The sequence below is a fragment of the Musca autumnalis genome, unplaced genomic scaffold (assembly GCF_047663935.1).
Source record: "Musca autumnalis isolate F117 unplaced genomic scaffold, ASM4766393v1 scaffold_5, whole genome shotgun sequence".
Classification (NCBI taxonomy): domain Eukaryota; kingdom Metazoa; phylum Arthropoda; class Insecta; order Diptera; family Muscidae; genus Musca; species Musca autumnalis.
In genome coordinates, this window is record NW_027412088.1 from 6,295,502 (window position 1) to 6,318,551 (window position 23,050).

Here is a 23,050-nt window from a genome sequence, read left to right on the forward strand (position 1 = left end):
AAACTTAACAGTGATGCTGAGGGGTGGCTGCAATTGTACCAGAGCACAATATGGCAATATTTTCTGTGTCTTTCAGTGTTGAACAAGAACTGGCGTTGCATGTTGCAGAGATAACTGAGATGATTAGCATTTCATTAGGTGCGTCAAAAACAACAAAAACAAAAAGCATTAGCACACAAGCAGCATTTGATGCTGTCTACAGTCAAATGCTGGAATTCTGCAGTCCTTAGTGCTCTTGGTATTTGTTTTTACCGTTTTAGTTGTTGTTGCTGTTGTTATTCGGCACTCAGACGGCAGTGAGCAAAACGATGTGTGTTGAAAAATGCGCAACAGTTGCATTTTTTTCGTCCTTTATAAAAAAACACACACATTTCGTTACACATTTTTATTGAAGGATGTTATTGCCGTTGTTTGTGAGATAATATTGGCGAGTGAGTTTTATAGAAATAGCGAGAGCAGGAAGAGTATAACTCACAAGCAATGAGAATTAGCTGTGGTGAAAATGCTTTTGGGGAGAGTAAATGGGAGAGGAAGTCAAGTGCCGGCCTAGTAAATGGTTTGTTTTTGTTTTGATTTTAGCTACCGGAATCCTAGTTCAATTCTCTGCTAGGAAATTATTGTAGATGTTGTCAACTATGCGAAATTATTGGCATCTTTTGTAGATTTTAACCACAATGAAATTCTGCAACTACTTGAAATTGGAATCAATCAAAGAAAATTTTATATTAAAAATTAAAATATAATTTATTCTGTTCCTAAAAAATATGTTCCCAATGAAATTACTCAAAAAAAAAGAAAAGAAAATTAAAAAAGTTGCAAAGTTGGAAAAATTACATAAAATATAACAATCCAAAGAGCATCTGATAACCCAGCAAAAATCCTCATTACAAACCTCCTTTCCCACCCATTATTTTAACAAGGGTATGTCGCGCGAAATATCTGGTTATTTTGTAACCACTGAAATAAGTAGTCGGAATCTACTCAGTATCTAATTATTTCAGTGGTTACATACTTACTACTTCAGTGGTTACAAAATAACCAGATATTTCGCGCGACATGCCCTTGTTAAAATAATGGGTGGGAAAGGAGGTTTGTAATGAGAATTTTTGCTGGGTAAGTTTCTTAAACTGAGGAAACACACTGCGCACAATGGTTCCAGCTATTGGCCAAAAATAAAAAAACTGAGTTCCAAATTTTTTGTACAACATCTGGCAAACACTGACAGCTTGACATGGACTTTTTTAAAATATGTTAGTTTTTGTCTCATTCGAACGCGTTCTTCTTAAGAATAGCTCCAAAAGTCGGAACAATTTACAAATGTTTTTGTATTTTTTTGTGTTTAATCTTTACGTGCAAGTAAATATATTCAAAATATCGCGAAACTAAACGTATTGCAAAATATTATAATAATATCTTAATATTTTAAACAAACAACTGTTTTAACATGTTGTGGAATTCCAGTTAGCTGTGTAGTAGGCCGGGGCGATTTGAAAACCTTAATGGGTTTCACTACTTTTACCGTTATAAAAAATAAAACGAAGGGATTCAAATCAACTAAAGGTTCCCAGCACGATATAATTTTGCATCAGAACGCTTGAATATTTTTCTGGTCAACTTTTGTACCACAGTGCCATTTATCGAAATTTTTCGAAAAGTTTGCACCTTCTCAAGTCCAAAACTGCCTGAAGAAGCGTTCCAATGCTTTTGCGATGTATTAGAGAGTTATTAATTATTGTCTTGGCTACAATTATTGTCTTTGTGTTCGATCGAAAATCTCAATGGTTTGGCTGTTATATGCCAAAATGTCTAAAAAACGTGGATAAAAAACTTAAAGTCAAAATCGTGAGGCTCGATTTTCACCGTAGACCTATGCTCTAGAGGACTTTTTTGCTCAGATCAATCCCAGCAATCAGAAACGCGAAGGGTCCATTAAGGTTTTTTCCTTCCATACAAATCTCCCCGGCCTACTGTGTAGTCTTCTTACAGTATTTTGTAATTCTAATTCGATTATATAATTAAATTTGACCTAAGGTTTTAGTCATGATGCCCACCAGTCCCCACCTCGGGAATAATTTTCCAATATATGTAGGTCGTAGGTTTAAGATTTCCCAGTATTACTTTGAGCTGTCACATAGTGCAGGACTTCAATAGGTGCGTCGCAGACAAAAGCTGCCCTACAATATTGTTTCTATGGATATATTAGGTATAACTCTTTTATCTGACCACGTACATTAACATAATAAAGTTCTTCCATCCGAGGAATAAGAAAATATCCCCCGCTAAATCCACAAAATCCACTGCCACAATGTTCACCACTTGGACGGCTGAAATGAGGGTCCAACTGAACATAACGTTCGATAGCATGTTTAAGTCATCTCCTCAAGCCACAGCTATTTGCGACAAGATCAGAAGTAGGAACAAGGCCTTCAAGTCGCTGGACGACAGCACTTGTGGTGGTGACACATAAACCTTGCGGACCTCTTACAAAGCAATAAGCCGGTCTTTTGTAAGCTATGCGGCGACAGCGTGGTATACAAATGTTAGCGCTACGCAGTGGAAGAATATTCAAACCTGGCAAAATGCCGCCCTGAGGACCATCTTCTTGAGGTGACAACAGGATTTTGTCAATGCTGTACCTGCTTAGGTGTCATCGTCGTGAGCATTCCTGTAACTTTTAAATGGAAACGCTTCCCCCACCCAGGCACGTTAGGAGAGATCTTCATGATCTATAGAGGAAGGTCCAAAGGTAGGTAAGCGAGAACCTCCAAACGAACGAGCCTATCAGGCAGGCTGGGATAGCTTTCACACGAAGGCAATACAAAAATACAGTGTGAATGCCGTACTCGGGGACCACCCCCCATCCATAGCAACAGAAGAACCCCAGCTGCCAAGACAAACTCGAATGGTTTTAGCCAGTTAAGATCCGGACGTAGCTGCCCTGCTAACCCCACTCACCTGTCTCCTGATTCTTTTCTGATATAACTAGTCCAGGTTGCAGAATTTTTGAGTCTGGATACCGGGGAACCAGCACCCACGGACGAACATATGTACATATATGCGTTGCTATAACAACAACATCACCGCCAAATCGTAAGCCAACGTTCAGCAAACATTTGCCGACATACATTCGTATAGACGACGCGCTACAATCGCTCTCACAAACATTTTCCTATCTCAAGGAGGAACAATATGATAATAATTGAAATATTTAACTTCCTAAAGGGAGAAAAATAGTCTTTCAATACGTAAGGTTTAGTGGGCCCTTATGGAAACCTTAGACGAGCCTTGTTTTACCCCAGCTTACGAGAAACCACGTTGCATTACAAGTATCTCACAAATGTGGACTTCCCTCCATTATATCATTGTGATCAGGACCAAAAACACGACTAGCAGTAATAATTTTTGTCAAATTATTTTTTTTAATTTTGCCTTATTAATGTTATTTTTAATAATAGTTTTATAAAGTTATATTGGAACATTTTGGAAAAATTTGGATGACAAAATTTGGATACCCTTATCAAATGATTTACGTATAAATGGTAGTTACCAAGTTTAGCCATCGTCTACCCACTAAAAAACTAATGATGATCGGACTTAACCACCCGTGAAACTTTGCATAATGGTTGATTTTTCAAGGGAAGCTATTAGGTCGTATAGTTCAACTTGAAAGGAAAATAATTAAAAATTAATTATCTATTGTTAAATAAAATGTTATTTAGCGATGCATATGAATATTTCAAATTACTCTTTTCCGATCAAGCAGAAATTTCCACATTTTCAAAAAACGCCAAAAATGCAAACAATAAAAGTTGTTTATACTTTGCAGCGCTGTTCATGCTACCAACACTTTGCTGGCGTCAACACGACTCAGAGAGTGTGAGTAACACTGAGAGGGTGTCCAGTGCGCATGTGACCTTATTTGTGTGTCGGTGGAGGTTTGCTTTTACCACTACTCCACAACACCAAACAACATCAAAATCCTGTGTGTATGGAAACATTATATCCTGTTTTACGATGGCATTTAGGATGTGTGTCAGTCTTTCTTGAACCTTTAAAGCTAACGGTTGAACGGCGAGGATACTGAAAAGTCATACCGAAAGCTTTCGTGGCTATACCGTTAACGGATTTTTACTTCTAAACTATCGCGCGCGCTCGCGTTACGTGCTTGTATCTGTACTCTCATTCACTATAGATTCCTTTACCAAACAAAAACAATAACAACTTAGCCTATTACAACAATAACTGCACAAAAACAACAAACCACTTTTAAATTTTTGCTTTAACTCACTCACACTGCTGCAACAAACATTTTTGATGTTTTCAAAACAAAGTGAAAGGCAGATATTTTAATTTCCGGTACTATCATCAACACTGCCAACCAAGCCTAGACTAGACTATCTTGTCTTTTATATTTTCGAACATAAGCAGTGTCTAAGGTCACCATTGTAAGTTGGATATTTTAGAGAAGGATATTACCAGACCGACCATGGCGTACCTTTACAGAGACAACATTTTATAATTTCCTTTTACTCGTTTGGGGTCAATGGAGAAGAAAGTTCCATTGTTTGTCAATGGTTCATGTGTGCCCTTGTCCTCTACATCCCTTCCCTGGTATGACGTTTATCTGTGTGTCTCGAAGACTAAATTGAAATTCATCATATCGTTTTGGATTATTTGCAATGAAGCGTCGTTGTGCTGCTGATTACTCTGTTGATTCACAGGGTGTATCTTCCCACAGCCTCGGTTACCAAATTTATCACTATATCATTACGGTGCTCTGATTATAGAACACGTTTTTTATTCCCCATCATTATCAGGTAGCATCCAATGATGTATCCTTTCTATAATCCCGTGTGTCGTTCATTGCCGTGTGTGAAAATCCCTTTTGATCCCTACATGACATCCTGTCTCGGTGCATGAGTGTCTCTGTTTCGTACGTGGTTGGCTGGTTGTGACTTGCATTAGTGTGAGTGTGTATTGCAAAAAAAGCGAATATGTTTCAACGTCTTTTGTAAAATAGCAAAACATTATCACAAACAACAACAACAAAAAGACGACATTATTAATGAAGCCAAAGTTAGTAAATTGTCTACCGCGTGTTCCGCCCACATAACGACAACGCCCCCACCAGTGTCTTTTATCTGTAGTGTGGAAAATTATTTAAAACAACAACAAAAACAGCTCATTAAAGTGTCATAAAAAAGCGAGTTTATTCCTTGTTATCCTTGAGGTTGCTGTGCAAAAGCAACACAAGAAAAACGTCCCAAACTTTGATGAACTTTTTGTTTGGCTCATCATTGCTCCTAGTGTGTGTGCGCGTCTATACGTGTTGTATATTTTCTGACAGATAAAAAGGATTACAACTAAATCGAATACCAATAAAGCATGGAATTATAATTAAGCAAAGTAGAAAAGTAAACGTTCCGTTCTTGAAATAAGTTTTTCCGCAAGGCTTGCCTTGTCCCACAACTGTGAAGAAAATCAATTAAAATTCATTTCAAAGGAGCAAAGTTAAGAAAAAGTCCCTTCGGTAAAAAAGGCAAGTGAGACAAAATATCAAATTTACATAGCCTTCAGCAAACGTGAGCGGTGTAAGGAAGGAGTCCAGCACAGAGAAGATAGCTGATAACTAACTAACTGGATATAATTACAGCAGAGTCTTGCTGCTTTCATATGGCCTAAGGTAATGTGACCGCATTAAGCTGCTTATAACGTAGAGAAAGTGATAAGTAAGGATTCTGAAAAACATATCTCGTACATACTTACTCATACATACAATCATGGTTTACTAATAAACCCACAAACAATACTACGTTCTAGGATTATACGCTTGCCTGGCTGCATCCCCATATCCTGTTTTCTGTTTGCAGAAAATACTTTTTGATTTTTTTTCCAACACCAACATACTTAGCACAGATTCAATTACATATCCTTTACAATATTTGACACCTTTTCTGTGTTTAACACCATTGCACACACACACGTACTCTAACACGGGTATGTGGTAGACTCTTGTCCTTTAGTCAATTGAATATGCCCTTGTACCTTTCCTATCCTCGTATATTGAACACCTCATTGTATTTCATTTTTCTTCTCATTTTGAGCTTTTCCTTTTCATTTTCTTTAAAGTCCTATCCACAAACAGATACCACCACTCACAGCTATTAATAATGAAATGGAATCCTTTTTACACAAAAGGAAACCCAATAACATTTGTGCGTGTGTGTGTGAGTGTAAGTCCTCGGTAGTATGTGTAGGCCTGAATAACCTTCGTTTGTTATGTCTATTAATTGAAAATGTATTGTTGTCATAGTTTGTTTTTATAGTGGTTTTACCTACATTTCATCTTCTCCCCTCCTCTGCAGGGGGAAATGTGATGGGTTTGTGGAAGAAGCCTTAATTTAGCTTAGAATGTTATTGACACTCACACAAGAGTGTTATGTGTTGAGTTTCAATACAAACTCTGGGGGTCAATACAAATACATCATGGAAAAATTATAGCTTTAACACTTATTGATGAGGTTGATGATGTGGATGATGGTGATTACAACAAAGGGATTTCTTAGGCCCACAATTGATCAGTATTCCAATATTGTATCTTTGTAATTTTTCCGACATAATCTTTATTAAAAGCCAACAATACAGGGCATTCATTGGGAATTGGAAGATAAATATATGATATCTGTCTTCTACTACTGTGCAAAGTCATGCTCTTGGGGTTTGCTGTTGTTGTTGCTGCTTCCTAGAATGTAAAGCCATATTAATTTTGGGAACTTTACAGTTTGATCCAGAGTTTATAATCTACTGAGTATATCGAATGTAAATGTCCCAAGGCAAATAAAGTTCTTTGCATGCCAAAAATATCTTTGAGGTTTTTACAATATTTCCATTCTCATAATCTTTATTAAATGCTAACAATAAACTATGGACGGTAATTCTTTTTGGTCATAAGGAAAATGTTTCTAATGAAATATTGATTTTGTACACTTGTTCTACATTTGTTTTTTCTTTTTCTTATTTTAAGAGTTATGAGTTTCAGAGAAAAATGTTTGTAAAGTGATTATCCTGTCAGTGGTAACACAGAACTTTTGCTTCCATAAATTTAAAATGTCAAGCAGTTTTTCATATCTTCGAAGAACAAATGAAATTGCATATTATTGCAGTAGTGGGCAACGACTGAGTGCGGGGGGAAAGATTAAACACACGTAAGAATTTTGCAACATATGGTGTTGTCTTTATGTAGCCTAAAATTGTACATCACGCACAAACTTGAAGAATTGCAGTTCATATTAGTGTGTATTTTTCCGATTTGAACTTCGTTTTTTGAAATAATTGGCTGTAACTAAGTACATCGGTTTTTTATTTGGTACAAAATTTAGTTGAGAAATGTATTTTTTATAAAAAAAAAAAAAACAGGAAAATATACAGAAGTTCGTGGCAGGAATTGTTAAGGTCTCTTCGGCCCTATATTATGCCAACATTCTCAAGACAAATCGCAACGATGTTGCCATATTTTCGGAAAATATGCTTGTTATAATAAAAATGTACCAAAAAAAGTGTGAGACACCTTCTAAGCAAATACCAAGTTTTAGCCATAATATTAGGATCGATAAACTACAGAGGTCATTGAAAATTGTTGGTATTTTTGCTTAAGTTTCATTATTTCACTATCCTGGCAGAATAAATTTGAGCATTATCATGCTCAGAACTCCACCACAGTGGACCACATGTATCATAAATCTTCGAAAATTGGTCTGGAAGAATGTCTCTTCGACGACAAATAACCTAGGAAATTGTAACTCAGATTTAACACAAAGGAGTATTTTATACTGCTGTAGTACCTACACTTCCGCTCACTTGAATAGAACCCCCCAGCAAAATTTTATTCAACCTCCATTTTTTTCCGAATTATACAAGATATGAAGTTTTTAACTTTTACTATATTTTGCGTCATGTGTTTGGAGTAAACTTAGTCATTCATTTGCATTAAAATCCAATTTATTTAAGAATTATACAAGAAATACTAAATTAAGTCAAAAATTGGAGTAGAAAATTTGGCTCATTTGAATAGAACCCCCCTTTAAAACTTGGGAATGCAGAAAGATTGTGTTAGAATAGCGATGCATATTCACTCTATATTGAAAACGAAGTACTTTCAGTACTATTCAGTAAAAGGATATCCATCCTGATTAAGGATACATCCGTATATCCTGCTTTTGCAAGGATTCTTTAAATAATCAGGTTTAATGCCTAACAAACCTTGCTTATTTCTGTCAACAAGTTTATTTTTGGAAGCGTACTGTCTCCTAGAGTCGTATATTTTACGCATAAGTCATTCCCATACAGTTTAGAGAATATTTACCACTGTAGAATATGGTGGCCCCTCCAGGATATCCGCATTTCTATTCAAATCTTTAAGTTTCGATGACTCGAAGTGTACAAAAGTTTATAAAATCGTAATGAAATTGCCCTTGGGATATCCGAAAATGTTTCTCAATACTGGAAATGTCTGTTTTAGAACTCCTTTATAAGTTGTCGTGCGCATTTAGGGTGAACTAAATTGACGCCCAAGTCCTTGATAATTAGTAATGCGTTCCAACACAATAAAAACTCATTCATCGCTACAGAAACAATTTAGAAGATGGTCTTCCATTCAGTAGACGCGAAAATAATAGTTATATTGTTATACAATTGTTTACTTAATGAGGAGAATCCTTAATAATTATGAAGGACTTGGGCGTTTATTTCTTTTACCCTAAATGCGCACGACAATTTACAAAGGAGTTCTAAAACAGGCATTTTAAGTATTGAGAAACATTTTCAGATATCCCGAGTAGGAATTTCATTACGATTTTATAAACTTTTGTACACTTCGAGTCATCGAAACTTAAACATTTGAATAGAAATGCGGATATCCTGGAGGGGCCACCATATTCTACAGTGGTAAATATTCTCTAAACTGTATGGGAATGACTTATGCGTAAAATATACGACTCTAGGAGACAGTACGCTTCCAAAAATAAACTTGTTGACAAAAATAAGCAAGGTTTGTTAGGCATTACACCTGATTATTTAAAGTGTCCTTGCCAAAGCAGGATATACGGATGTATCCTTAATCAGGATGGATATCCTTTTACTCAATAGTACTGAAAGTACTTCGTTTTCAATATAGAGTGAATATGCATCGCTATTCTAACACAATCTTTCTGTATTCCCTAGTTTTAAAGGGGGGTTCTATTCAAATGAGCCAAATTTTTTACTCTAATTTTTTACTTAATTTAGTATTTCTTGTATAATTCTTATATAAATTGGATTTCAATGCAAATGAATGACTAAGTTTACTCCAAACACATGACGCAAAATATAATAAAAGTTAAAAACTTCATATCTTGTATAGTTCGGAAAAAATGGAGGTTGAATAAAATTTTGCAGGGGGGTTCTATTCAAGTGAGCGGCTTCGAGTTTTGAACCTTCAGTTATTAATTTAATTGTAAAAAAGTATAAATTTTAATGCGGAAATAAAAAATTCATTTACTAAATTTGCTGTGAGCAACGCAACTGGAGTTGTGTTGCTATCCATAATCGACCCCTTAAATTTTATTTAACATTTTCTAAGCTATTTGTCGTCGAAGAGGCCCACGGCCAGACCAATTCTCGAATATTTATGATACATGTGGTCAACTGTAGTGGAGTTCTGAGCATGATAACGATCAAATTTATTCTGCCAGAATAGTGAAATAATAAAACTTGAGCAAAAATACCAAAAAATTTTCAATGACCCTTGTAGTTTATCGATCCAAATATTATGGCTAACACTTGGTACATGCTGTCAAACAATTTTCGAATCTTAAAAATTGGCATTACGAAATCAAAAAGTCATTTAAAGCAGGATTATTAAATCTTTTTGTTGAAATATTTCTTCATTTTATATCATGGTAGAACAAATACAAGGTAAAGTTAATACTACAATAAATACAACTCGAACAACAACCACAAAGGAATTTGTTTTTGTTTGTAACGTTACTGCCAGTTGTATTTGTAAACAAAACAAGGAAATGTCTATAAATTATTGGAATTTAAAAAACTAATAATTTTTCACATTTGGTTGAATATTTTGGAAAACATGAATGAGAATTCGTTACATTTTCAATTTTTATGGTTCCACATCATTCCACTAAATGCATAAATTCTCGCAGAAAGTACAATTCTTGCAGAAAAGTTTGGGGTCGCTGGAAATTCATAGAAAAGAGAAGCTGTTTCAATGTTTTGTTTTAGAAATCAAAGAAGCACATGTTTATTAGGGCTTTATTTTTTTTAAATTTTAACAAAATACCTCACATATTAACAAACGTTGTATCGCCTCTACAAGCGGTGATTTACTGCGCGGCTTATCGTTCGAACTTGGAGGAGGTTACATATCATTTATATGAAGAAGTCTTTCTGGGAAATGGTTTTTTCCGAATGATATATTTTTTTTTTCTCAAAAAATATATGTCCCTAATGTACATCGAAATAGAAATGAATGTATAAAATGTCGTATGGAATTTGACACTAACACTACAACCCAGTTCAGTCAGCTGGGTATTGCTGCTACCTTTTCTTGTTCTACCATGATTTTATATGAAAGTTCCTTGTAAGATTTGTACCCAGGTACCTAATAAAGTGGGTCAAACTTTACCGGAATGTTTCATTCTACTAAATTAAAGCAAACAAAATTGCATAGGTAGTACCTTTTTCAATGTTATTTGATTCAAACCTATTCAGATGAGCCAACAAATTTAGCACTTTTTTGGTAAATTTTTATTATAACAGGGATATTTTCCGTAAATAATCGTTGTGATTTTTCTTGTGAATGTTGGCATAATATAGGGCTCTCATAAACTATACAGTACCCAGCAAAATTTCAAGGAAGGGGTTCCATGCGATGACGTGATTTCATGGCATGTTTAGCATTGGTTCAAACGAAGTCGTGAAAGATCCGAGCATTTGAACCAATGCAAAGGGTGTCGTGAAAGATCCGATCTTTTCATCAGCATTTGAACCCATTCCATCGATCCAATAGAGATGCATTTTGTGACTTTATTTATAGAAATTTTTTCTAAATATATAATATTAATTATTTGCAATAGGCTTGATGTTGTCGGAAACTCGAACCAACGTTGTTAAAACTCTCGTCGTAATGATAATGTCATTGCAAGGAGTTGGTGAAAATGACATGCCAAAGCATTGGTGAAAATGACATGCTTTGGATCCAAATTTTAATAGCATCTTTGGGGGTCCTCATATAAAATTCATCGATGAAGATGCCAAAAAGATGACATGCCAGGTCACTTGCACCCATGATTGAATGGCATCTTTGACATCGAACATTTTGCTGGGTATGGACCTGTAATCTAAACACAACTGAAAAGACCTTAAATACACTCCACGTCAGTAGAATAGAACACCTAAATCTAAAGTCGATAATGTACCATAGCAAACACACAAAAAATTATGTTTCTAGCTCTTCGCGAAATGATTTTCTGATCATTTCTCCGATAGTACTATGAAAAATGGGCATTTATTTTTGGTCATCAGGATAGAACAGTCATTTTATTTTCGCGAATTTTTGAGATATTAACGCCGATGTAGTCGATTGGGCTTTCTAATCATTTTTCATCAAGGAAGACCTATAAATAATTCCGCGAACACCGAAATAACAGCGTTAAAGTGTTTTAATTGACAGATATTTGAAACATCTCGGAATATCAATAGGAGTCGCGCAGTTATGTCATATTTCTTCACAATAAGATAGAATATGATACAGACAACTGGCGGATACAATCGAGTGCTTCGGATGCTGATAAGATGGAACATTTTCAAAATAATTATGAAAAACGTAAAAATTTCTACAAAAACCTTGATTGTTTGTTCAATAAAATGGGTGTTCCGTGAACAAGACTGTCGTTCAAAGGTTAAAAAACTACTAATTCGTAAAATCCGTTATGGAGAGCATAACCTGGTCTATTTATATTGGAGCATAACACTGTTGAGAATAGTCGCGGACAGCGAAATAAGAACGCATATAAAATTCAAAGTCCAAAGGGTGTGTTCAGTTTGAAGAATATGCTAAAATTTCCCTCAGTGTATTAAAATAGCGGTTGTTTTCATATCAGATTATTTTCCTCTAAATCTGGAGCATATTTCCCAACCTTCAAACGGCAGACTTGTTCGCGGAAAAACCATTTTATTGAACAAAACATCATGGTTCTTAAAAGAAATATTGACGTTTTTCATAATTATTTTGAACATGTTCCATCTTTTCAGCATCCGAAGCACTCGATTGTATCCATCGAGGTTGTCTGTGTCATATTCTATCTTATTGTGAACGTGGAGTGTATATAAAGAAAAATGTTCAAATCTAGTCAGATGACCGGGAGTGTATATACCTCATAGTGTGGTATCACTCTATACGCTGTATATGATGTACACACAGAAGTATATAGCCTTCATACGATTTCTTCGAAAGATTTTATGAGAAAATTATAATATTCTGCCATTGAAATAATAAGTCCAACGTTGTCTAAGGTTATACCCACTGAAAATCCCCTATGGCACCATGTGTACTGGTTGGAGCGAACGATAACTCTCGAACGGATGTGCCGATTCGGTGCAAAATTTTGTCATCGTAATATTTTGGTCGAACTTATTTTAAGTCCGAAGGTGAGCCATATAGGTCCACTTCGTAAGGTACTCCCCCGACAACACTCGAAGACAAACCGATTTGGTCCATACTTTGCACATCGTAATATTTCTACGAGACATAGATCCGGTTCGAATATGTCAACTCCTTCGGGTACATCCCCAAAAAATTCCAGCAAAATGTAGTTAAAGGTCTGCTCTCGAATCGCTTTGATCTTTGCGGTAACAACTTATATTCATTGCCCCCATTATGACGGTACACGCTTTTTCAGGGGCAAGTCCATACTTCTTAAGGTATCGGGAGGAAGTGGTCTAAAAGCTCTAAGTTGTACGGTGACCAACTGAAATGACTGGTGGGCACAAAATCTATCGAAATAAATTGCTTCAAAAAATAAGATCCACTTCCAAAATGGATTTTGTCGGTCCATTCCTTCAAGTATGTCTTCCGCAACACTTATGAGCTTCAAGCCAAATATAGATTTTTTGTCGGCATGTTCATACTTCCAAAAAGGGCCACAAAATCTCCGTAGCCGGTATTATTCGATATTGTCAATTGATGAAAGATTCAATTCAGACAGACTGAGTCGGCAAAACCGACTGATACTTTTTTAATTGTTTACATTAAAAAAGCAAAAATGGCGTTAAGTTCGGCCGGGCTGTAATTTTTTTATACACTCCACCATAAATTATATTGAAACCAGATTTCAACAATTTCGGTTGCATGATGTGGTTCAAACTTAAAAATACCGAAAATCTATTGGGGCCTATACCAAAACGTGGACCTATTAAGATTGTTTTTTGTGAAAATCTTTTCCAATCGCTGCAAACAAAAATCCCAAATTATAAACACTTCAAAAGGTAAATGGGTCCAACCAATACCTTCAAATATGTCGCTCAAAATATCTTAAATCGGCGCGTTGCTTTTAAATGGGGCAAAACGCGAATCTATATAGAGTGATCCATAAAAGGACAGAAAGGGCTATATCGATGTGTACAATTTCACGATGATCGAGAATTTATATACCTTGTGGGATCTAAAATTATTATTTCAAGCATTAAAGGCAAAAAAACAAGTAGCAATGTATCTCTCAGCTTTGCCGACAGAGAGAGTGTGAAATGAGACTTTCCTCTATTGACAGATCGAACACCGGCCACACAACCAAGGATATCGACTCCTCCAAAATTATGTTTTTAAGGGTGTTTCAGAATTTTGTGACCTCTTTTTGGAAGTATGAAGTTGCCGACAACAATATAAGGCTAATCGAAGTATTTGGCACATTCATCTTAACGGCTGTACAAGTTCCCCATAAAAACAAAGGTTTTGTAATAAATTTTATTTCCTAATAAAGATGTTGAACTCTAGGGGAGGAGGTAACTGAAGGAATAGACAGACAAAATGAGCCTTTCCATTCGATAATTATCGTGTCAACCAGCCTTTTAAGTTTGTCATAGTAAATTTTTACAGCTTTGGGGTACTTGAAGTATGGACTTCTCTTGTCTTGTCAGTGGTGTTCCCAAAGAAATTGTCCGATATAATCGATCTTCGAATTTGATTTAAGTTTAAGAGAAACATTACGATGTGCAAAGGTTTTATCAATATCAGCTACAGTAGCCACCAGTCATCTTCAAACTCACGGCAGCGGGTTCTTACGTACCGTGTTGACCCGAAACCATAGTGTTTCGGCTGGCAACCCAGCATCAAACCTATTCTTCTACGTAGGTTTCATGCTGATACAACAACAATCAGCCATCTTAGGTGGTCACCGTAGTATTTTTAATGTTTTTGGACCATTATAAACATAATATCGCTGTAAGCATTACCACACTAACACCACGGTAAAAAATGCAAAATATCATCTCTGATATAGACTTTCGTGGAACTCCGTGTACGTTTAGAAAACATTTTACGATGTGCAAATTTTCGGCCAAATAGGATACTTAATTCCACCGGGATAAGTAACCAACCAAAATAAAGTCGTCGCTAAGTCCTACCGATAGCAACAGTGTTGTCAACTTTTATTGATATTTTTCATTCATAATTTTACGTTTTAATTTTACCGATTTTTGTCGGTAAGTCAAAAAATGAGTTACAGAATGCTCAATGCTTATTTTCAATTTTCATAGAGAAATAATTGAACCCATGTCATTCGATATAGAACGGTTATATTGAATAATCAACAACTCCATGTCTATGCTCGAAATAGGCACCAGTATTGGCCTGAAGAAATATAAGTGAAAATGTTAAATGTAGGAACAGACCTTATCAAAGTACATATGTACCTCAGTGAAAGCCTTGTGAGACAACGTTGAGCCTGATTTCAATAAATTCCATGGAAAAATATTGTTGTTCAACAAGATATTTACCGCTCATTCCCTCCTTCTACGCTCACTTGTTTCCACAATGAACCTTTATCAGTTTTTTCCACAGTTTCAATTTATTACAACGTCCCTAAATCCGTTGTCCTCCCCTCTCTCTTTCTCACTCTTTAGGATGTGCCTTAATTATTTTATGTTTGACACAACACTTTGGTTATTCACATGATGTTCCTTTCCAAGAGAGATGTCATGGTCTAACACTTTTGTCGTTCGTTGGTCGTTTTAGCAATCTTGTGAAGTAGTCGGATGGATGTCCAGCACCTATTGGGATATGGTTTATACTGCGATATATTTTGTCCAACAGCTTCCTTTCATAACATCAGAGTAGATATGCAAATTGTTAAATTCATTTCAAGACTAGAGTTCCGGTTTTTTATTACATATTTTCTCATGTCGTTACTTTTGTTTTTTTTTTTACTTTTTTGTAATTTCTTTGCCTTCATCTCTCGCACTTTTCACTTGCCAAACGTACTTTACTAAGGCTTGTTTCTGGTGCTGTTGCGGCTGAACTCACTTGATCAGGATGATGGTGATGAGGTGAAGGATGACGACGATAAGGATGGTAAAAAGTGTTGGTCCTGCTTGTTGTTGTTGTTGAGTGTGAGTGTTAACGGAAATGCTACATTTACTTGTGGTTGTCGTGTGTTTTCAACCGTATCCTTTGGAGCTTATCAAATAAGAGGAGTTTATTCGTTGTACTGCTGTAGTCGACTTTCATGTAGCGCAAAAAGGACATGTTAAAATGCTTTAATTAAATTTTATTAAAATGTTCAAAAGTACATACACTCGTGAGCCCAGTCGTCAGTCACTTACGCACACACAGGCGTACACGTTGTGCATACACGTTTTAAATTCCGCATACATTTTAGCCAGGCTTGTTTTCATTTTTATTTCGACGCCCGGGCCTTTTTGCATTTAAATTGAATTGTGAGTGGGGACAGGTAACAATTTGCCATTTTTGCGGAGTAATTCGCATGTTGCGGGCAAATTTAAGAGTTAATTTAAATTCTCCGAGGCAAATAGACTCAAATAAAATAATTTGTATATGACGAGTTTATATTTAATGAGCCAAATGCATTTCATTTAATTTGCACAAACATTTCAGAAATTTATATCGAATTTACGTTTACGTTTGAACAAAACAACAGCAAAAAACATATGCACATTAGGGTTATAACCATGTCCTGGTGCTCAATTCTGCAAATGGTGAGGGAAATTTGTTAACGATAGAGGAAAAGTGAGAATGCATTTCCAAATCATGTGGTAATATTTTTGATATTAGCAAAAAATGCAAACAAGTTATAACCCCAATGTACATACGTATGCCAATTATACTTGTTAAAGAGAGTTGAATTGTTTTTTATTTATTATGTTGTTTATAAATTATGTAAATCTTTAAAATTATTTCGATAATATCAATCCGGCTATGCAATTGCATTAATTCAATGCCAGTATGGATAATACAATTAATGGCAGTTTATTGGAAACAGAGAGCCTATGTTCAGAAAGTGAATTAAAATATTTAATAAAGTCCTAAAAGCAACAAGAACAGTAGCGTTATTTTACTTTGACGAGAGTTCAATTCTCAAAGCCAATGCTTTTCTAGTAATGTAAGATTATTTTGTCTTAGGAATAATTTTATAGAAAAAGTAAAGAACAAAACTAAAAGCATGCCCACATAAAGCACTAATGACTTTTACATTTCAAATCCACCTTCGTTAAAAGATCTCGAGCTTATACTCATAAAATGATTAAATAATAATGGGAGGCTTTTTCTATCAAATGCCCAATTTTAATGCGAACTTCTCTAAGAGTTTTCTTGATCACATTCACTCTGAAATCAAAAAGTTTGACACACACGACTGAATAAGCAACCGAACGCAAAATTTTTTTGTGCATTTTTGCTTATTTCATTTTTTACACCTAATCTTTTTTTCGTTAGGCATAATCGACAACCACGCTAATTCGTCGCAGGGAATTAGCAACCGAGGGTGGTTTTGTGATTAGAGTTGCCAACGCAGTAATAAAAAAGGAGTCATTTAATGTCAAAATGCCTCCATCATATGGTAGAACCTAAAGAATACTAATTATTATTGTTCAAAATTAAAAAAAATATATTTTGAACGGCTTCACCAAAAATTCACATGTCCTGTTAACGAAAAAGTGGAATTAATTATATCTTGATTTTTAATGCATTACACTGGTAACCCTGATCTCAAAAACAATTATTTGCTGAAAACCTGGCTAAATCGTTGAAACTTTGTTGCTTATTTTCTTTTCTGATATGTGTTGATCATGTGTGCTGCAAAATATGAGTATGCATGGGCGATGCTATTTTATTATAGCAACAATATCAAATAGCATCAGCATCGCTAGCAATATTTTTGTGAAATTTGTTGCTACATGTTGCCGATGTTCATTGCTGCTAAACATATTTCGGAGAAATTTTAGCAGGCAAAGCTGCAAATATTCGGTGCTTTTGCTAATATGTCGTTAGCATTTTAAACCCTGCTTCTAGGCCAAGGAAACCACCAATAACAAATAAAATAACAATACTTATGCAACACATTTAAAAATTAAACGTTGTACACTTATATTCTTGTGTTAAAAAAAATATTTGGTATTTATTTTGAAATGGAACAAATAGCCATATGTTGTGGGAAATGTTTGGTTGAAGTTCGAAAAAATTCGCATTTGAATCGTCTTAGTGAAACTGACCAAAAATCTTTTGACAGCGAATGAGGACATCTGATGATATTACTGTATCACCTTCTTTCTTACACCACCCAGCAAAAATACTCATTACAAATTGACCTACTTTCTGATTATTTTAACAGGGGCATGCCATGTGAAATCAGTACTTATTTTTTTTTGGCCAATAAAAAGTAGATAAATAAGTAGTTACTCTCTGGTTACTTCAAGTTGTAACTACTTATTTAACTACCTATTTATCTACTTTTATTGGCCAAAAAAGAAGTACTGATTGCCTATGACATGCCCTTGTTAAGATAATCAGAAAGTAGGTCAATTTGTAATGAGTATTTTTGCTGGGCATGTTCTAGGCGAAATTAGGAAGGTGATACAAAAGACGAATTCAGACCTTCAGTCGCTCTCAAACCATATTTTTTTCAAAAAAAAATTTAAATCTTCCTTTGGTGGATATTTCGTACAAAAACGTTTGACAGCAAAAGAAGAGTAAGGCTGTATTCTCCTTCTGGATAACATTACCGAAACGGAACAGTCTTTCTATTAAAAAAATAGAAATATTGTTGGATCTTAGAAACATTACTTCCATAACAACCAATCCTAAAATAGTGAGAACGTCAAAGAGCACACTCGACGCCAGGTCACAGTGGTTCCGCCCGTGGATTGGTGGCCACAAATTTGATTGCGATTGAAATAAATTTTCTCTAAATATATCAAATTTTTAACGTCCAGCAATATTTTTGTAAATTTACAGCGGTTATATGCCAAGTTAAGTCAAAGATATTGTGTTTTGTATGTTGGGCCTTAAAAACGAAAAATACATCCGCAAAGCATTCGTAGGTTGTGAGTAAAATTATAAAAAATTGGAGAGGTAAATGTGCAATTTTCAAAATGAAAGTTAGAGGTGATGGCATTGACAATGTTTTAACGAAAAAACAAATTCATAATTCGTTTTCTAACTTCATTAAAAATAATTTCTTTATAAATGACTTTTCCTGCTGTTTTTAATATAATTACTATTAATTTATGTTGAGTCTTACTAATGTTGTGAGCATTTGTGAGTCTCGATTTTGCTTAAAAATGCAGGGGATAGTATCTAGTTTACGATTAAAAAAGTCCAGCTGCCCCATCTGCCACCCGCTGAGTTATTCCTCTTATACCACGCCATTAAAAAGTTATATGGAAACATGGAACTATACTGAACATTTTTTGCAAGGAGGTATTTTGCTACCTCAGAACTCAAAATGCAAAATTACAGCCAAATCGGTTGGAAAATGTGGACAAAATTTCGAAAATCGGGGGGCTACACCTAAACGTAAACCTATATTGACCATTTTTTGCATGGAGGTATTTGGTTCACTCAGAACTCAAAATGCAAAATAACATCCAAATCGGTTGGTAAATTTGGCCAAAATCTTCAAAATATCAAAAATCGGGCGGTATCATTCTATGGGAGCTATACCCAAATATGGACCTACATCCACTAAAAATGGTTTTCTATGTTTGTTTGGTTGTTAAAATTTGGAGGCGGCAGCTCGATTAGAACTATTTGTGGCACTGTTTTCCATACAAGTGGGACCACTGTGCAGGGCACGGATCGAGTGTTTTTATTCAGTGGGTTATTTCTGAGTGTCATCGTGGTGAAATGGTATACCCACTAGGGTTACTACTTTTTTAGAACCTCATAACCCTGTATCATAGAGTGATAAGTTTCTACATAAAATTACATACAATTTTAATAATAAGGTGATTCGGTGAAAAAACTCATGCACAAATTTATTTGAAAATTTGAATATATCAGAATTATGGGCATTTTTAGAAGTCCATGTAGCAGATATATAATTGAAAATAAACTATAGAGCCACGTGAGATAACCAAACTGATATAAAATTTGTTTCTCGTTAATTTTCTTTAATTCTGAGAATCATAAAAATGTAGTTAACGCTTTTCTCAAAAATATAAATTTTCAAAAAAAAAAAAAAAATAATAATAAATAAATAAAATGTTTCAAAGTGGTTCGTGCATGACCTTTTTCAATATTTGAATGGAATTAACGTTATTTTAGTTATCAGTATTATTCAATTATTAGTATTATTCAATCGTGCAGCAGAAATAATTTTTGATATTATTTTCATTTCATACATTTTTTTCAAAATAATTAGTGGGTAATATGCAAAAGTTCATTCATCCGCCCTACAGGATGTCGAAAAGTCATAGCCCTAATGCATACCCGCCTTGAACACTGAATGTTCTGATGTCAATTTCTTTCCATTTCTTGAGTATTTTAGTCATCTACTACTTCTCTGTAAGTGTTGTCATAGTTACGCTGACGATCGGGCTTAGGCAAAAAGCAGGTTCCATATAATCGTGCTGATATGAATGTAGGTTCTCTCATTGATATTAGAAAATTAGCACAACTCTCTTCCGAGACTTTCACTGCATGCGGTAATCTATCATCTTACAGCTCACTCCTGGGAACAAGCAATTTCCAATACATATGTAAATCCTCTGTTACAGTCCAGCAACCCTTTGACCCCAACCAGGAGTTTGTAGGTAGTCAGTTAAGTGTTAACTTAAGTGTAATGAGCTCTGGAAACAATTCTGGTTCACAACATACAAGAACTCCTTCCGACATTAGAAATACTCTGTATCAAAATGCACAGTTCATCCTCAGCAAGATTGTCAAGAATGCTACAAACAGTGCATGAACGGGATGAGGTGGACAAGTTCAAATACACCAAAATTGTTGAGCCAAAATCTCACAAATCGACTATCGCACAATCTACTTCCAAGGGGAACGTTCCCTGACGGGGGGACACAAAGCCCACAAGCCGTATGAAATTAAAAGTCAGTCTGGAAGATAAATAAATGGGACATTAGAGATGTATTCGACTATGTTTCCATGATTGTATAGACTTGGGCTTATAGAACCAATTGATTTTTTATGTAGGTAGTTTTGCATAGTAGTTAGGCTTTAGATTTTTCAACACACATACATTTATACTAGGGTGATGACCTTTTTTATCAAACATGTTTCCTGCAGCACGAATGAATAAACTTTGTTAATAACTAAAAAAAGTACATAAATTCTATTCAAATATTGATAAACCATTACAGAACAATTGTTCCATAAGCCGAACTAAGAAAAGATTTCCAACTCCCTCTGTTTAGTGCTTCGCTTTCTGGAATACCGCGACTTGTCATGTCTTCATCCACTTGTTTGCGCCATCTATGCACCGCCATGTGGCCCGAATTTTTACGCCTTTTTAGCGGGTTCATCTTCGCTCATTCTTATGATATGGCCTAGCCAACGCAATCGTGGCATATCAATACGTTTATTTATACTGATGCCGTTGTATAGCAGATACAACTCGTGGTTCATACGACGTCGATATTCACCGTCACAGACTACTTTGACATGATATTTTTTATTTTTTAAATAATGCTTGTGTTAGGAATCAAATCACCTTCTATGTAAGATTTTACGTAATCTTAAGCAATCTTATATAAATATGATACAGGGAAACGAGGTTTCATAAAGGTTACCATCCTAATACAAGGTGAAAAAATTGCGTGTGCACTTGACTCCCTGTGCACAAGATGTTCACAAACAAAATGGTTAAAAAATCATTTACATTTACTAATCTTGAATAAAAATTAATCAAAATATAATGTTGTAAAAAAGTCATCACACCAATACATACACATTGACTAATTTATGACATATATGTATAACAATATATATTTTATTTAAATATTATGGCTTTTAATTAAAATTTATTTCTCGCAATCTATGAACACAGCTAATCAATCACACTCCCCTTTTGATTTCACAACAGAGTTCCATTTGAAATACAACAAGTCTTTAAAACTTGTTAATTTGTTCTGTTTTAAATCAAAATTGATATTTTATTGTGGATGTCGTTAAATGCTCGACTAAGTTTTAAGTAACTTTCTATGCAATTTGTCAATAAATTCTAATGGTTTTATTAGCTTTCATGAACATAAATTTCAAAGACATTTCCAAGAAAATAGCCACCATAAACGCAAGACCGCCTCCCTTATTAGCTGCCAGACATAGCAGTCAGAGACCTAGACACAGGGAGGAATCAGTTCTTTTTCGAGGGGGGTGGGTAAAGCCGTTAACAATATCGTTAGAATTTCAGAACTTCCAAAGAATTTAGTCATCACCATCATCATTGTTGTAATTTACATAAGGCGGACACACAAAGAGCCAAAAATTTGCTAAGACAGACTAATGGAAATTTTGGTTGTAAAGATGTGGGGGCACCCATAGTTGTTCGCCCTCTCTGCATTCAATAAAAACATTCAATCGTTCGTTACTTTAGTAAATCATTTGTTTTTGGTGGTTGCTGTCCTTCTTTGTCGCCGTTGTCTTTTGTTTGTTTTTATTTTTATGGGTTCTTCGAAATAACAGAGATAGGAAACAAAAATAAAAAACACAACAACTCTAGTCCTTAAAGTAAGTAACAAAAGTAAACATCTGATGTTTAAGTTCACACAGCGAAATATGCAGGACACCCCCAACATACACACATATTTGCTAGATTGCTCACCCACAAAAAAAACTATAGCAAAAAATTTCATACGGCAACGGCCACTTTTTCACTTCCTGGCATGTTAGACAACTGTTAAACTCCGTTGCAGTTTCACTTTTCTCCAATTGTTGGAGGAGGGAGAGAGGGTGCCTTTTTATTATCAGCTTTTTTACTTTGCTTGACTAACTTGTGTGTGGGTGGTTGAGTATGTGTTTATGAGGTACCGCTTGTTTTGAAGTCTCTATTAATTTGGCTAAAAGCAATTCCACACATTCTTAACATACAGTCTGTCTGTCGCTCGACGTAGTTTTTATGTAAGGACTGTGACCCGGCATTTGGTATTTTTTAGCATTGCCATAAAAACAAATTTCCCACTCCACAGTGTGGTTGTGGCCAAATGGCAGACTAAGGCAGCCAACCAACCGGACAGACTTACTATTTCCACCGTAACACTGAACTCGTATTGAATGGAAGAAAACTCGCTTTCTAAATAACAACAACAAACAAGCGCATTCATAATAGGATATTTTATATTTTTAGTGGGCCATAAAGCAAATGAAACTAAGTTTGGGTGTCCTTGTGTAGCCCTCCATTTAGTCATTCATCCGTTAATTCATTGCAATCTACAACAAAACAATGAATTAATAAATTTTAAAAGCCCTTGAAAAAGAAAACATAAATACATTGCACAAGGCCCATTAAAAAGGACCATTGGCAATCACATCCTG

General features: G+C 35.2%; 1 protein-coding gene across 4 annotated transcripts in view; it reads left to right on the plus strand.

The window, feature by feature from the left end:
- Positions 1–4,032: 4,032 nt before the first annotated feature.
- Drl-2 (tyrosine-protein kinase derailed 2) overlaps positions 4,033–23,050 on the plus strand; it is a 205,591-nt gene continuing 186,573 nt past the window's right edge. For 2 of the 4 annotated variants that reach the window (XM_073992140.1, XM_073992142.1), the window contains exons 1-2: positions 4,033–4,445; positions 5,021–5,683. The gene's annotated coding sequence lies outside the window, so the exon portion shown is untranslated. The remainder of the gene's footprint in view (positions 4,446–5,020; positions 5,684–23,050) is intronic. The other 2 variants (XM_073992141.1, XM_073992143.1) reach the window with 1 other exon arrangement.